Source organism: Oncorhynchus kisutch, unplaced genomic scaffold, assembly GCF_002021735.2.
Source record: "Oncorhynchus kisutch isolate 150728-3 unplaced genomic scaffold, Okis_V2 scaffold1714, whole genome shotgun sequence".
NCBI classification, from domain to species: Eukaryota; Metazoa; Chordata; class Actinopteri; order Salmoniformes; family Salmonidae; genus Oncorhynchus; species Oncorhynchus kisutch.
The window spans coordinates 16898-32921 of record NW_022263659.1 but is presented as its reverse complement, the minus strand read 5'-3'; the positions used below and the strand labels follow the sequence as shown (position 1 = coordinate 32921).

Sequence of the window (16024 nt, the reverse complement as noted above, 5' to 3'; positions counted from 1 at the left end):
TCAATGAGATATCCCGCTTGACCGTAGCTCGCTCGGTCTAAGCGCAGCGACCATTAGAAAAGTAGGCCCAAAATGAAGCCTGCCCCACAACGTCATTTGCTTTTGGGTGACAGTGAGAGAACCGTTAGGGTGAGAAGCACAATTCGACCTCAGGTACGTTCCTAAGGTCCTCCCGATCCGTGCAAGCCTAACGTTGACCGTGTGGCATTAACCCTTAATAGTTAAAAGAAGGTGTTTACTTCAAAGAGTTTGCATTGACTTCTTTCCCCATAGGAATACATTGCCTGCACCCCTAAATTCAACCTGAAGCCTATGTGGGTTATGAATGTCGTATGAACCTGTCTTCGATGACAGTCCATCAGGCCACTATGAGGTCTACCTGTGTTGATTCTAAGCTTCCTGGACCAACCGGAAGTGGTTAAAATCACCCTAAAAGTGTTTATTCATACCCTGCATGCAGTTTGATAGACATAGTGCATTCAACCCTGTGTAAATCAGTCAATTCTTAAAGTAAGGACTTAAAACTCAGGATTCTGTAAAAGCATACCCCAGTGAGGATATGTGTTGACTTATAGCTTCCTGTGCCAACCGGAAGTGCCATCATTGGTGTCTCAGGGGCTGTTTCGAGGGGTTAAAAAAGTCAGATCTTTCCAAAACTTCATAGATGTGATTAGGCAACCCCCATGAACTGTAAATCAGTCATTTTTCCCATAAAATTTCAAAGGAAAAATAAATCACACTAAAACACAACTTGGATGGAGGGACGTATTGGGGTGCGTAGAGACAGACAGTGACTGCAATAGTTAGCTTTGTTCGAGCTAAAAAAGAACCGTCAGACCTAGAGTTCCGAAACTTTAGAATCCTGTTCTAGACCTCCGGTCGATAGTGCGTGGTGAGTTAGGTGGCTCTAGAAGGTTCTCGGACCGAGAAACAGCCTCGTACATTTGCAATGATTTCAATTCATTTTGACCATTACGAAAATGACGACATTTAGAAAAGTCTCAGAGACACAAGACTAGGTGCATTGCGACCGTCTCGGCCCATAGAGACGGACCCCAACGTTTCTGTCCGATAGCTCATTCAAGGACCCCGTAGCAAGTCATGTAAAAAGTGGATTTTCAGCACCAATTAGGGTTTTGCTCGGACACCAAATGAACGATCGAGCCGAAACTTGGGATTCGGGGTCGCCTCAGCTAGGCCTACACATAACATAAGAAATGGACCCGCAGCTAGAACGTAACTACGTGTTTTATGTTTTTTTTATGGTTTGAACCGAAGGCGTTGTGAATTTTGGGCCAGCTCTGAAGTATGTGATAGTTGGCTACTAAACGAGTTGGAAAAAGTGGGTTTGGTGTCAGTTTGTATCAGTTTGGTGTCAGAATGTTATCTAATTGACTGATGGACGGTGACTTGCTGGTGACTCTTGTCCATTTGCAATATGTTTAAACAGTGAGGTACCATCACCAAAGTGACATTCTGAAATCAACCCTAACGAGCGACTGAGATGAACCAGAATCACTGCCCAGCCATCCCGAATTCATCGGGCCAGTCAATTTCACATTCCTGCAGGATTTTTATAGCATGACAAATTCGTGATGGTACCTGCCCATTGAACCATATTGCAAATGCACAGTGACTTTGCAAAAGTAAGAAAACATAAACAAATGGACATAATGAAATCACCATATTTTTATTTTTGGGTTACCAGTTGCACAACAATGCACGTGCATTTGCAATATGATTCAACAGTGAAAAAACATCACAAAATGGACATGATGAAGTCAACACAACGAGCGATGGAACGGAGCAACTATCACTGCCAGGCCTTCCCGAGTTCATCTGGCCAGTCAATTTTGCATTTCTGCAGGATTTTTGAGCATGTCAAATTTCTTATGGTAAATGCCCATTGAACCATATTGCAAATGTACATGCACTTGCAATATGATTCTATAGTGAAAAAACATCACCAAATGGACATGATGAAATCAACACAACGAGTGATGGAAAGGAACAACTATCACTGCCCGGCCATCCCGAGTTCTTCAGGCCAGTCAATTTTGCATTTCTGCTGGATTTTTGAGCATGTCAAATTTCTTATGGTATTTGGCCCCAAAAAAAGTGACTTTTGACTTTGACTTTTGACTTCCTATGAAATCATATTGCAAATGGACAAATCATATTCCTTATGCACAAGTAAAAAAAAATTATGATAATACAATTTTACAAATGTATATTCATATAGTTCTTATGCATGATGAATTGACATAAAATCGAAACAATTTCGAAAAATGGTCCAGAAAGCACTTTTTTACGAGGGTGATAAGTTTAAATAAAAGTTCACATTTTTGACTTTTGACTTCCTATGAAATCATATTGCAAATGGAAAAAACATATGCCTTTTATGTACAAGTAAAAAAAAATGATGATAATAAAATATGACTAAAGTATGTTGATACAGTTCTTATACATGTGTAATTGACACAAAAATGCAAAGAATTTTGAAAAATGGTCCAGAAAGCACTTTTTCAAGGGTGTGTGAAGTTTTTTACAAAATGTTGATATTTTTGTCTTTTGACTTTTGACTTCCTATGAAATCATATTGCAAATGGACAAAACATATTTCTTATGCGCATGTAAAAAAAAAATGTATGCTAATAAAATTGGACAAAAGTATATTCATACAGTTCTTACACATGTGTAATTGACAAAAAAATCTAAAGAATTTCGAAAAACGGTCCAGAAAGCACTTTTCTAAGGGGTGATAATTTTTGACAAAAAAAATCATTTTTTCAAAATTTTGCTTTTGGATGTTGACTTGAGGTCCATTTCCAATATGAAAAACCACAGTGGAGCGCACTCGCCACCTGTTGGATTTTTGAAGTTTTACAAATGGCAATTGCCATTTGGCATTTGCAATCAACTTTGCATGAATCAACGCCGAATTGGATGGTATTGACCAATGTGTATATGGTTTGTCCGATGCCAATGATTTGCCATTCATTTTTTTCCACTTCAGGGGGGACTTCCCTTACACTTGTTAGGTTTCCGTAGTGTAGTGGTTATCACATTCGCCTAACATGCGAAATGTCCCCGGTTCGAGACCGGGCGGAAACACATTTTAACAAATTGGACAGTAAGCCTATTCACTTAGGACTCTGTCCCAATTTCGGAATTCATGCTTTTCCTTTTCCTCATGCAAATTCATTTATCAGGGTCATTGTACTGGATATATCCAATGAAATGGCAATATAATCCAAGGTAAAACAAACAAAAATGTAGATTGTTTTCTGTCATTACAGCTGCTTGATGTGACGGCTAGTTTTTAATGGGTACTATACACAATACCCCATAATGACAAAGCGATAACATATTGTTTTTATTAATGAAAATTTAAAAAATTTAAAAACGTATTTACATACGTTTTCAGACCCTTTGCTATGAGGCTGGAAATTGAGCTCAGGTTCATCCTGTTTCCATTGATCATCCTTAGATGTTTCTTCAACTTGATTGGAGTCCACCTGTGGTAAATTCAAATGATTGGTCATTTCTGCAGCATTGAAGGTACCCAAGAACACAGTGGCTTCCATCACTCTTAAATGGAAGAAGTTTTGAACCACCAAGCCTCTTCCAAGAGCCGGCGGCACACAATAATTCCCGGCTTCTCAAGCCTTATTGCTTAATTAATGGACTAAGTAATTTCTGATTTCATTAGGTTCTGAGAGCGATAAACGTCCCACCCAGCCAAAGTCAGCCACACCCTTTGAATTCCACTCATTAGGTTTCCGTAGTGTAGTGGTTATCACGTTCGCTTAACACGCGAAAGGTCCCCGGTTTAAGACCGGGCGGAAACATATTTTAAAAAATTGGACAGTAAGCCTATTCACTTAGGACTCGGTCCCAATTTCGGAATTCATGCTTTTCCTTCGCACTTCTCAATATTTGCTATTCAGACGTACCTTTTTTAGTCGCGTAACGCACTCTGCATGTGTGGCTAGCTTGGGCGCTCTGAATACATTCCTGCTACGTGTGGTCTGAGGTCCATAATGATTCAAATAGTTTACCATGCCAGGGTAAGCTGACAAGAAACACAGCCCTTATTTCAAGTGTTTTTAAAATCCCCTGTGTGGAATATGAATGGTGGAAAAACGATTGGAACCATTTTCCTGTTTGACCGCTAGTTTTTAATGGGTATTATGGCTCTTTCTGTGGTACTCAATTTGGGATATTATGTGAGGTAGACTTGTGGGCATTCCTAATATTTTCCACGACTTCCTCTTTTTGTATTGTAGTTTCAGTAGTGTAGTGGTTATCACGTTCGCCTCACACGCGAAAGTCAGTCACACCCTTAGTTTTCCACACATTAGGTTTTCGTAGTGTAGTGGTTATCACATTCGCCTCACACGCGAAAGGTCCCCGGTTCGAAACCGTGCGGAAACATTTTGTAATATTCAATATTTCCCAATGCCCAGAGGCTAGCATTTGGTTTGAAACAGTTGAGTTTTGTCTAAACCTTGCAGTCTACCTAGATTATTTTCTGTCATTACAGCTGCTTGATGTGACCGCTAGTTGTTAATGGGTACTATACACAATACCCCATAATGACAAAGCGATAACATATAGTTTTTATTAATGAAAAAAATATTTAAAAAAAAATGTATTTACATACGTTTTCAGACCCTTTGCTATGAGGCTGGAAATTGAGCTCAGGTTCATCCTGTTTCCATTGATCATCCTTAGATGTTTCTTCAACTTGATTGGAGTCCACCTGTGGTAAATTCAAATGATTGGTCATTTCTGCAGCATTGAAGGTACCCAAGAACACAGTGGCTTCCATCACTCTTAAATGGAAGAAGTTTTGAACCACCAAGCCTCTTCCAAGAGCCGGCGGCACACAATAATTCCCGGCTTCTCAAGCCTTATTGCTTAATTAATGGACTAAGTAATTTCTGATTTCATTAGGTTCTGAGAGCGATAAATGTCCCACCCAGCCAAAGTCAGCCACACCCTTTACATTCCATACCTTAAGGGAAGATTTCGGCAGGTGCCGTATGGTTAGTGAGAAAGTCCATATTGGAAATGTACGGTCCCTTACTAGACGTCCGAAATCGTTTGTAAAATTCGCGGACGGCGTCGGGCCGAGCGGCAGGGCCGGACCTACCGGGAAGTCATCAAATGAACTTTGTCGGACATTCGGTTTCCGTTTTACAAAAATAATAAGATTTTGGTCATTTTACCGCTGTCCCGGAAATTCCCACAAGAGGGCATAAGCAATCATATTGCTATTGGACAAAACATCACGATTCACGACGGAGCCTTATCTCGAAAACTGAAAATATTTCAAAGCCGAAACTCGGTGAGCGTAGGTTTGGCATAATGGGCAGTTGGCCCCGAACAAGATGGCGTCTAGGCCTCAACGGTTTTTGAGTTATGGCCATTTATCTGGGATTAAAGGTCCACAATGAAAATAGAGAAATAATTTTTCCACTTCACGTCAAAGTCAAGGAGCCTCCGGTGTCAATAAAAAAAGAACCAGCCATTTATCTATCGTCATTTAAGAGAAATCGTACAACGACAGATTGGTGATGTTCACGGATAGGTGTTTTTTTTTAAACGGTTACAGATCCAGTTGCAGGGTGTTCTTACGAATCTTCTTACAGTGTGCTGCGGAGCTCTGCGAGATTTCTGTGATTTTCTATGATTTTCTGAAATAACACACACTCACTAAACCCTCCGTAAATAACTCAGTTCTTAACGTAAAGACTTAAAACTCAGGATTATCTAAGGGCATACCCCAATCAGGATATACGTTTATTTATAGCTTCCTGTGCCAACCGGAAGTGCCTTAAAAGGTCAGATCTTTTCAAAACTTCATATGTGTGATTAGGCAACCCCCATAAACTGTAAGTCAGTCATTTCTCCCAACAGATGACAAAGAAAAGCTCTCTCTCACACACACACACACAGAAACACACACACAGCAAGGATGGAGTGACAAAGTGCGGTGCTTAAAGACACACAAAGCCTACAATGGCATTTCCATATTCTCTAGGCCGTGCCGAGTTCAACAAGATGCCCCGCTTGACCGTAGCTCGCTCGGTCTAAGCACAGCGACCATTAGAAAAGTAGGCCCAAAATGAAGGCTGGCCCTCAATGTCATTTGCTTTTGGGTGACAGTGAGAGAACCATTAAGGTGAGAAGCACAATTCGACCTCAGGAACGTACCTGAGGTCCTCCCGATCCGTGCAAGCCTAACCTTGACCGTGTGGCATTAACCCTTAACAGTTAAAAGAAGGTGTTTACATCAAACAGTTTGCATTGACTTCTCTCCCCATAGGAATACATTGCCTGCACCTCTAAATTCAACCTGAAGCCTATGTGGGTTATGAATGCCTAATGAACCTGTCTTCTATGACAGTCCATCAGACCACTATGAGGTCTACCTGTGTCGATTCTAAGCTTCTTGGAGCAAACGGAAGTGGTTAAATTGACCCAAAAGGTGTTTTGATGTACATAACCTTCAAAGGTGAAAATGACTACATTCAACCCTGTGTAGATCGTAGATCAGTCAATTCTTAACTTAAAGACTTAAAACTCAGGATTCTGTAAGTGTCTATGTCAATCAAGACATGTGTTTACTTATAGCTTCCTGTGCTAACCGGAAGTGCCTTTAATTGGGTCACACTGTCTGTTTTGAAGGGTTAGAAAATTCACATCTCTCCAAAACTTCATATGTGTGACTAGGTAACCCTCCTAAACTGTAAATCAGTCATTTCTCCCAGCAGATGTCAAAGAAAAGCTCTCACACACACACACAGCAAGGATGGAGTGATAAAGTGCGGTGCTCAAAGACACAGAGAGCAGGCAATGGCATAAACATAATCTCTAGGCCGTGCCGAGTTCAATGAGATATCCCGCTTGACCGTAGCTCGCTCGGTCTAAGCGCAGCGACCATTAGAAAAGTAGGCCCAAAATGAAGCCTGCCCCACAACGTCATTTGCTTTTGGGTGACAGTGAGAGAACCGTTAGGGTGAGAAGCACAATTCGACCTCAGGTACATTCCTAAGGTCCTCCCGATCCGTGCAAGCCTAACGTTGACCGTGTGGCATTAACCCTTAATAGTTAAAAGAAGGTGTTTACTTCAAAGAGTTTGCATTGACTTCTTTCCCCATAGGAATACATTGCCTGCACCCCTAAATTCAACCTGAAGCCTATGTGGGTTATGAATGTCGTATGAACCTGTCTTCGATGACAGTCCATCAGGCCACTATGAGGTCTACCTGTGTTGATTCTAAGCTTCCTGGACCAACCGGAAGTGGTTAAAATCACCCTAAAAGTGTTTATTCATACCCTGCATGCAGTTTGATAGACATAGTGCATTCAACCCTGTGTAAATCAGTCAATTCTTAAAGTAAGGACTTAAAACTCAGGATTCTGTAAAAGCATACCCCAGTGAGGATATGTGTTGACTTATAGCTTCCTGTGCCAACCGGAAGTGCCATAATTGGTGTCTCAGGGGCTGTTTCGAGGGGTTAAAAAAGTCAGATCTTTCCAAAACTTCATAGATGTGATTAGGCAACCCCCATGAACTGTAAATCAGTCATTTTTTCCATAAAATTTCAAAGGAAAAATAAATCACACTAAAACACAACTTGGATGGAGGGACGTATTGGGGTGCGTAGAGACAGACAGTGACTGCAATAGTTAGCTTTGTTCGAGCTAAAAAAGAACCGTCAGACCTAGAGTTCCGAAACTTTAGAATCCTGTTCTAGACCTCCGGTCGATAGTGCGTGGTGAGTTAGGTGGCTCTAGAAGGTTCTCGGACCGAGAAACAGCCTCGTACATTTGCAATGATTTCAATTCATTTTGACCATTACGAAAATGACGACATTTAGAAAAGTCTCAGAGACACAAGACTAGGTGCATTGCGACCGTCTCGGCCCATAGAGACGGACCCCAACGTTTCTGTCCGATAGCTCATTCAAGGACCCCGTAGCAAGTCATGTAAAAAGTGGATTTTCAGCACCAATTAGGGTTTTGCTCGGACACCAAATGAACGATCGAGCCGAAACTTGGGATTCGGGGTCGCCTCAGCTAGGCCTACACATAACATAAGAAATGGACCCGCAGCTAGAACGTAACTACGTGTTTTATGTTTTTTTTATGGTTTGAACCGAAGGCGTTGTGAATTTTGGGCCAGCTCTGAAGTATGTGATAGTTGGCTACTAAACGAGTTGGAAAAAGTGGGTTTGGTGTCAGTTTGTATCAGTTTGGTGTCAGAATGTTATCTAATTGACTGATGGACGGTGACTTGCTGGTGACTCTTGTCCATTTGCAATATGTTTAAACAGTGAGGTACCATCACCAAAGTGACATTCTGAAATCAACCCTAACGAGCGACTGAGATGAACCAGAATCACTGCCCAGCCATCCCGAATTCATCGGGCCAGTCAATTTCACATTCCTGCAGGATTTTTATAGCATGACAAATTCGTGATGGTACCTGCCCATTGAACCATATTGCAAATGCACAGTGACTTTGCAAAAGTAAGAAAACATAAACAAATGGACATAATGAAATCACCATATTTTTATTTTTGGGTTACCAGTTGCACAACAATGCACGTGCATTTGCAATATGATTCAACAGTGAAAAAACATCACAAAATGGACATGATGAAGTCAACACAACGAGCGATGGAACGGAGCAACTATCACTGCCAGGCCTTCCCGAGTTCATCTGGCCAGTCAATTTTGCATTTCTGCAGGATTTTTGAGCATGTCAAATTTCTTATGGTAAATGCCCATTGAACCATATTGCAAATGTACATGCACTTGCAATATGATTCTATAGTGAAAAAACATCACCAAATGGACATGATGAAATCAACACAACGAGTGATGGAAAGGAACAACTATCACTGCCCGGCCATCCCGAGTTCTTCAGGCCAGTCAATTTTGCATTTCTGCTGGATTTTTGAGCATGTCAAATTTCTTATGGTATTTGGCCCCAAAAAAAGTGACTTTTGACTTTGACTTTTGACTTCCTATGAAATCATATTGCAAATGGACAAATCATATTCCTTATGCACAAGTAAAAAAAAATTATGATAATACAATTTTACAAATGTATATTCATATAGTTCTTATGCATGATGAATTGACATAAAATCGAAACAATTTCGAAAAATGGTCCAGAAAGCACTTTTTTACGAGGGTGATAAGTTTAAATAAAAGTTCACATTTTTGACTTTTGACTTCCTATGAAATCATATTGCAAATGGAAAAAACATATGCCTTTTATGTACAAGTAAAAAAAAATGATGATAATAAAATATGACTAAAGTATGTTGATACAGTTCTTATACATGTGTAATTGACACAAAAATGCAAAGAATTTTGAAAAATGGTCCAGAAAGCACTTTTTCAAGGGTGTGTGAAGTTTTTTACAAAATTTTGATATTTTTGTCTTTTGACTTTTGACTTCCTATGAAATCATATTGCAAATGGACAAAACATATTCCTTATGCGCATGTAAAAAAAAAATGTATGCTAATAAAATTGGACAAAAGTATATTCATACAGTTCTTACACATGTGTAATTGACAAAAAAATCTAAAGAATTTCGAAAAACGGTCCAGAAAGCACTTTTCTAAGGGGTGATAATTTTTGACAAAAAAAATCATTTTTTCAAAATTTTGCTTTTGGATGTTGACTTGAGGTCCATTTCCAATATGAAAAACCACAGTGGAGCGCACTCGCCACCTGTTGGATTTTTGAAGTTTTACAAATGGCAATTGCCATTTGGCATTTGCAATCAACTTTGCATGAATCAACGCCGAATTGGATGGTATTGACCAATGTGTATATGGTTTGTCCGATGCCAATGATTTGCCATTCATTTTTTTCCACTTCAGGGGGGACTTCCCTTACACTTGTTAGGTTTCCGTAGTGTAGTGGTTATCACATTCGCCTAACATGCGAAATGTCCCCGGTTCGAGACCGGGCGGAAACACATTTTAACAAATTGGACAGTAAGCCTATTCACTTAGGACTCTGTCCCAATTTCGGAATTCATGCTTTTCCTTTTCCTCATGCAAATTCATTTATCAGGGTCATTGTACTGGATATATCCAATGAAATGGCAATATAATCCAAGGTAAAACAAACAAAAATGTAGATTGTTTTCTGTCATTACAGCTGCTTGATGTGACGGCTAGTTTTTAATGGGTACTATACACAATACCCCATAATGACAAAGCGATAACATATTGTTTTTATTAATGAAAATTTAAAAAATTTAAAAAACGTATTTACATACGTTTTCAGACCCTTTGCTATGAGGCTGGAAATTGAGCTCAGGTTCATCCTGTTTCCATTGATCATCCTTAGATGTTTCTTCAACTTGATTGGAGTCCACCTGTGGTAAATTCAAATGATTGGTCATTTCTGCAGCATTGAAGGTACCCAAGAACACAGTGGCTTCCATCACTCTTAAATGGAAGAAGTTTTGAACCACCAAGCCTCTTCCAAGAGCCGGCGGCACACAATAATTCCCGGCTTCTCAAGCCTTATTGCTTAATTAATGGACTAAGTAATTTCTGATTTCATTAGGTTCTGAGAGCGATAAACGTCCCACCCAGCCAAAGTCAGCCACACCCTTTGAATTCCACTCATTAGGTTTCCGTAGTGTAGTGGTTATCACGTTCGCTTAACACGCGAAAGGTCCCCGGTTTAAGACCGGGCGGAAACATATTTTAAAAAATTGGACAGTAAGCCTATTCACTTAGGACTCGGTCCCAATTTCGGAATTCATGCTTTTCCTTCGCACTTCTCAATATTTGCTATTCAGACGTACCTTTTTTAGTCGCGTAACGCACTCTGCATGTGTGGCTAGCTTGGGCGCTCTGAATACATTCCTGCTACGTGTGGTCTGAGGTCCATAATGATTCAAATAGTTTACCATGCCAGGGTAAGCTGACAAGAAACACAGCCCTTATTTCAAGTGTTTTTAAAATCCCCTGTGTGGAATATGAATGGTGGAAAAACGATTGGAACCATTTTCCTGTTTGACCGCTAGTTTTTAATGGGTATTATGGCTCTTTCTGTGGTACTCAATTTGGGATATTATGTGAGGTAGACTTGTGGGCATTCCTAATATTTTCCACGACTTCCTCTTTTTGTATTGTAGTTTCAGTAGTGTAGTGGTTATCACGTTCGCCTCACACGCGAAAGTCAGTCACACCCTTAGTTTTCCACACATTAGGTTTTCGTAGTGTAGTGGTTATCACATTCGCCTCACACGCGAAAGGTCCCCGGTTCGAAACCGTGCGGAAACATTTTGTAATATTCAATATTTCCCAATGCCCAGAGGCTAGCATTTGGTTTGAAACAGTTGAGTTTTGTCTAAACCTTGCAGTCTACCTAGATTATTTTCTGTCATTACAGCTGTTTGATGTGACCGCTAGTTGTTAATGGGTACTATACACAATACCCCATAATGACAAAGCGATAACATATAGTTTTTATTAATGAAAAAAATATTTAAAAAAAAATGTATTTACATACGTTTTCAGACCCTTTGCTATGAGGCTGGAAATTGAGCTCAGGTTCATCATGTTTCCATTGATCATCCTTAGATGTTTCTTCAACTTGATTGGAGTCCACCTGTGGTAAATTCAAATGATTGGTCATTTCTGCAGCATTGAAGGTACCCAAGAACACAGTGGCTTCCATCACTCTTAAATGGAAGAAGTTTTGAACCACCAAGCCTCTTCCAAGAGCCGGCGGCACACAATAATTCCCGGCTTCTCAAGCCTTATTGCTTAATTAATGGACTAAGTAATTTCTGATTTCATTAGGTTCTGAGAGCGATAAACGTCCCACCCAGCCAAAGTCAGCCACACCCTTTGAATTCCACTCATTAGGTTTCCGTAGTGTAGTGGTTATCACGTTCGCTTAACACGCGAAAGGTCCCCGGTTTAAGACCGGGCGGAAACATATTTAAAAAAATTGGACAGTAAGCCTATTCACTTAGGACTCGGTCCCAATTTCGGAATTCATGCTTTTCCTTCGCACTTCTCAATATTTGCTATTCAGACGTACCTTTTTTAGTCGCGTAACGCACTCTGCATGTGTGGCTAGCTTGGGCGCTCTGAATATATTCCTGCTACGTGTGGTCTGAGGTCCATAATGATTCAAATAGTTTACCATGCCAGGGTAAGCTGACAAGAAACACAGCCCTTATTTCAAGTGTTTTTAAAATCCCCTGTGTGGAATATGAATGGTGGAAAAACGATTGGAACCATTTTCCTGTTTGACCGCTAGTTTTTAATGGGTATTATGGCTCTTTCTGTGGTACTCAATTTGGGATATTATGTGAGGTAGACTTGTGGGCATTTCTAATATTTTCCACGACTTCCTCTTTTTGTATTGTAGTTTCAGTAGTGTAGTGGTTATCACGTTCGCCTCACACGCGAAAGTCAGTCACACCCTTAGTTTTCCACACATTAGGTTTTCGTAGTGTAGTGGTTATCACATTCGCCTCACACGCGAAAGGTCCCCGGTTCGAAACCGTGCGGAAACATTTTGTAATATTCAATATTTCCCAATGCCCAGAGGCTAGCATTTGGTTTGAAACAGTTGAGTTTTGTCTAAACCTTGCAGTCTACCTAGATTATTTTCTGTCATTACAGCTGCTTGATGTGACCGCTAGTTGTTAATGGGTACTATACACAATACCCCATAATGACAAAGCGATAACATATAGTTTTTATTAATGAAAAAAATATTTAAAAAAAAATGTATTTACATACGTTTTCAGACCCTTTGCTATGAGGCTGGAAATTGAGCTCAGGTTCATCATGTTTCCATTGATCATCCTTAGATGTTTCTTCAACTTGATTGGAGTCCACCTGTGGTAAATTCAAATGATTGGTCATTTCTGCAGCATTGAAGGTACCCAAGAACACAGTGGCTTCCATCACTCTTAAATGGAAGAAGTTTTGAACCACCAAGCCTCTTCCAAGAGCCGGCGGCACACAATAATTCCCGGCTTCTCAAGCCTTATTGCTTAATTAATGGACTAAGTAATTTCTGATTTCATTAGGTTCTGAGAGCGATAAACGTCCCACCCAGCCAAAGTCAGCCACACCCTTTGAATTCCACTCATTAGGTTTCCGTAGTGTAGTGGTTATCACGTTCGCTTAACACGCGAAAGGTCCCCGGTTTAAGACCGGGCGGAAACATATTTTAAAAAATTGGACAGTAAGCCTATTCACTTAGGACTCGGTCCCAATTTCGGAATTCATGCTTTTCCTTCGCACTTCTCAATATTTGCTATTCAGACGTACCTTTTTTAGTCGCGTAACGCACTCTGCATGTGTGGCTAGCTTGGGCGCTCTGAATACATTCCTGCTACGTGTGGTCTGAGGTCCATAATGATTCAAATAGTTTACCATGCCAGGGTAAGCTGACAAGAAACACAGCCCTTATTTCAAGTGTTTTTAAAATCCCCTGTGTGGAATATGAATGGTGGAAAAACGATTGGAACCATTTTCCTGTTTGACCGCTAGTTTTTAATGGGTATTATGGCTCTTTCTGTGGTACTCAATTTGGGATATTATGTGAGGTAGACTTGTGGGCATTCCTAATATTTTCCACGACTTCCTCTTTTTGTATTGTAGTTTCAGTAGTGTAGTGGTTATCACGTTCGCCTCACACGCGAAAGTCAGTCACACCCTTAGTTTTCCACACATTAGGTTTTCGTAGTGTAGTGGTTATCACATTCGCCTCACACGCGAAAGGTCCCCGGTTCGAAACCGTGCGGAAACATTTTGTAATATTCAATATTTCCCAATGCCCAGAGGCTAGCATTTGGTTTGAAACAGTTGAGTTTTGTCTAAACCTTGCAGTCTACCTAGATTATTTTCTGTCATTACAGCTGCTTGATGTGACCGCTAGTTGTTAATGGGTACTATACACAATACCCCATAATGACAAAGCGATAACATATAGTTTTTATTAATGAAAAAAATATTTAAAAAAAAAATGTATTTACATACGTTTTCAGACCCTTTGCTATGAGGCTGGAAATTGAGCTCAGGTTCATCATGTTTCCATTGATCATCCTTAGATGTTTCTTCAACTTGATTGGAGTCCACCTGTGGTAAATTCAAATGATTGGTCATTTCTGCAGCATTGAAGGTACCCAAGAACACAGTGGCTTCCATCACTCTTAAATGGAAGAAGTTTTGAACCACCAAGCCTCTTCCAAGAGCCGGCGGCACACAATAATTCCCGGCTTCTCAAGCCTTATTGCTTAATTAATGGACTAAGTAATTTCTGATTTCATTAGGTTCTGAGAGCGATAAACGTCCCACCCAGCCAAAGTCAGCCACACCCTTTGAATTCCACTCATTAGGTTTCCGTAGTGTAGTGGTTATCACGTTCGCTTAACACGCGAAAGGTCCCCGGTTTAAGACCGGGCGGAAACATATTTTAAAAAATTGGACAGTAAGCCTATTCACTTAGGACTCGGTCCCAATTTCGGAATTCATGCTTTTCCTTCGCACTTCTCAATATTTGCTATTCAGACGTACCTTTTTTAGTCGCGTAACGCACTCTGCATGTGTGGCTAGCTTGGGCGCTCTGAATACATTCCTGCTACGTGTGGTCTGAGGTCCATAATGATTCAAATAGTTTACCATGCCAGGGTAAGCTGACAAGAAACACAGCCCTTATTTCAAGTGTTTTTAAAATCCCCTGTGTGGAATATGAATGGTGGAAAAACGATTGGAACCATTTTCCTGTTTGACCGCTAGTTTTTAATGGGTATTATGGCTCTTTCTGTGGTACTCAATTTGGGATATTATGTGAGGTAGACTTGTGGGCATTCCTAATATTTTCCACGACTTCCTCTTTTTGTATTGTAGTTTCAGTAGTGTAGTGGTTATCACGTTCGCCTCACACGCGAAAGTCAGTCACACCCTTAGTTTTCCACACATTAGGTTTTCGTAGTGTAGTGGTTATCACATTCGCCTCACACGCGAAAGGTCCCCGGTTCGAAACCGTGCGGAAACATTTTGTAATATTCAATATTTCCCAATGCCCAGAGGCTAGCATTTGGTTTGAAACAGTTGAGTTTTGTCTAAACCTTGCAGTCTACCTAGATTATTTTCTGTCATTACAGCTGCTTGATGTGACCGCTAGTTGTTAATGGGTACTATACACAATACCCCATAATGACAAAGCGATAACATATAGTTTTTATTAATGAAAAAAATATTTAAAAAAAAAATGTATTTACATACGTTTTCAGACCCTTTGCTATGAGGCTGGAAATTGAGCTCAGGTTCATCATGTTTCCATTGATCATCCTTAGATGTTTCTTCAACTTGATTGGAGTCCACCTGTGGTAAATTCAAATGATTGGTCATTTCTGCAGCATTGAAGGTACCCAAGAACACAGTGGCTTCCATCACTCTTAAATGGAAGAAGTTTTGAACCACCAAGCCTCTTCCAAGAGCCGGCGGCACACAATAATTCCCGGCTTCTCAAGCCTTATTGCTTAATTAATGGACTAAGTAATTTCTGATTTCATTAGGTTCTGAGAGCGATAAACGTCCCACCCAGCCAAAGTCAGCCACACCCTTTGAATTCCACTCATTAGGTTTCCGTAGTGTAGTGGTTATCACGTTCGCTTAACACGCGAAAGGTCCCCGGTTTAAGACCGGGCGGAAACATATTTAAAAAAATTGGACAGTAAGCCTATTCACTTAGGACTCGGTCCCAATTTCGGAATTCATGCTTTTCCTTCGCACTTCTCAATATTTGCTATTCAGACGTACCTTTTTTAGTCGCGTAACGCACTCTGCATGTGTGGCTAGCTTGGGCGCTCTGAATATATTCCTGCTACGTGTGGTCTGAGGTCCATAATGATTCAAATAGTTTACCATGCCAGGGTAAGCTGACAAGAAACACAGCCCTTATTTCAAGTGTTTTTAAAATCCCCTGTGTGGAATATGAA

General features: G+C 40.4%; 13 non-coding genes across 13 annotated transcripts; all 13 read left to right on the top strand.

Moving 5' to 3' along the window:
- Positions 1–3041: 3041 nt before the first annotated feature.
- trnav-aac (transfer RNA valine (anticodon AAC)) lies at positions 3042–3114 on the top strand. The gene has a single exon. It is a non-coding gene; the product is annotated as a tRNA-Val (tRNA).
- A 664-nt stretch (positions 3115–3778) lies between these two features.
- trnav-aac (transfer RNA valine (anticodon AAC)) lies at positions 3779–3851 on the top strand. The gene has a single exon. It is a non-coding gene; the product is annotated as a tRNA-Val (tRNA).
- A 513-nt stretch (positions 3852–4364) lies between these two features.
- Positions 4365–4437, top strand: trnav-cac (transfer RNA valine (anticodon CAC)). The gene has a single exon. It is a non-coding gene; the product is annotated as a tRNA-Val (tRNA).
- A 5502-nt stretch (positions 4438–9939) lies between these two features.
- Positions 9940–10012, top strand: trnav-aac (transfer RNA valine (anticodon AAC)). The gene has a single exon. It is a non-coding gene; the product is annotated as a tRNA-Val (tRNA).
- Positions 10013–10677: 665 nt separating this feature from the next.
- On the top strand, positions 10678–10750 carry trnav-aac (transfer RNA valine (anticodon AAC)). The gene has a single exon. It is a non-coding gene; the product is annotated as a tRNA-Val (tRNA).
- Positions 10751–11263: 513 nt separating this feature from the next.
- On the top strand, positions 11264–11336 carry trnav-cac (transfer RNA valine (anticodon CAC)). The gene has a single exon. It is a non-coding gene; the product is annotated as a tRNA-Val (tRNA).
- Positions 11337–11924: 588 nt separating this feature from the next.
- On the top strand, positions 11925–11997 carry trnav-aac (transfer RNA valine (anticodon AAC)). Its single transcript has one exon. It is a non-coding gene; the product is annotated as a tRNA-Val (tRNA).
- A 513-nt stretch (positions 11998–12510) lies between these two features.
- trnav-cac (transfer RNA valine (anticodon CAC)) lies at positions 12511–12583 on the top strand. The gene has a single exon. It is a non-coding gene; the product is annotated as a tRNA-Val (tRNA).
- Positions 12584–13171: 588 nt separating this feature from the next.
- On the top strand, positions 13172–13244 carry trnav-aac (transfer RNA valine (anticodon AAC)). The gene has a single exon. It is a non-coding gene; the product is annotated as a tRNA-Val (tRNA).
- A 513-nt stretch (positions 13245–13757) lies between these two features.
- Positions 13758–13830, top strand: trnav-cac (transfer RNA valine (anticodon CAC)). The gene has a single exon. It is a non-coding gene; the product is annotated as a tRNA-Val (tRNA).
- Positions 13831–14419: 589 nt separating this feature from the next.
- On the top strand, positions 14420–14492 carry trnav-aac (transfer RNA valine (anticodon AAC)). Its single transcript has one exon. It is a non-coding gene; the product is annotated as a tRNA-Val (tRNA).
- A 513-nt stretch (positions 14493–15005) lies between these two features.
- On the top strand, positions 15006–15078 carry trnav-cac (transfer RNA valine (anticodon CAC)). Its single transcript has one exon. It is a non-coding gene; the product is annotated as a tRNA-Val (tRNA).
- A 589-nt stretch (positions 15079–15667) lies between these two features.
- On the top strand, positions 15668–15740 carry trnav-aac (transfer RNA valine (anticodon AAC)). Its single transcript has one exon. It is a non-coding gene; the product is annotated as a tRNA-Val (tRNA).
- The last annotated feature ends 284 nt before the right edge of the window (positions 15741–16024 follow it).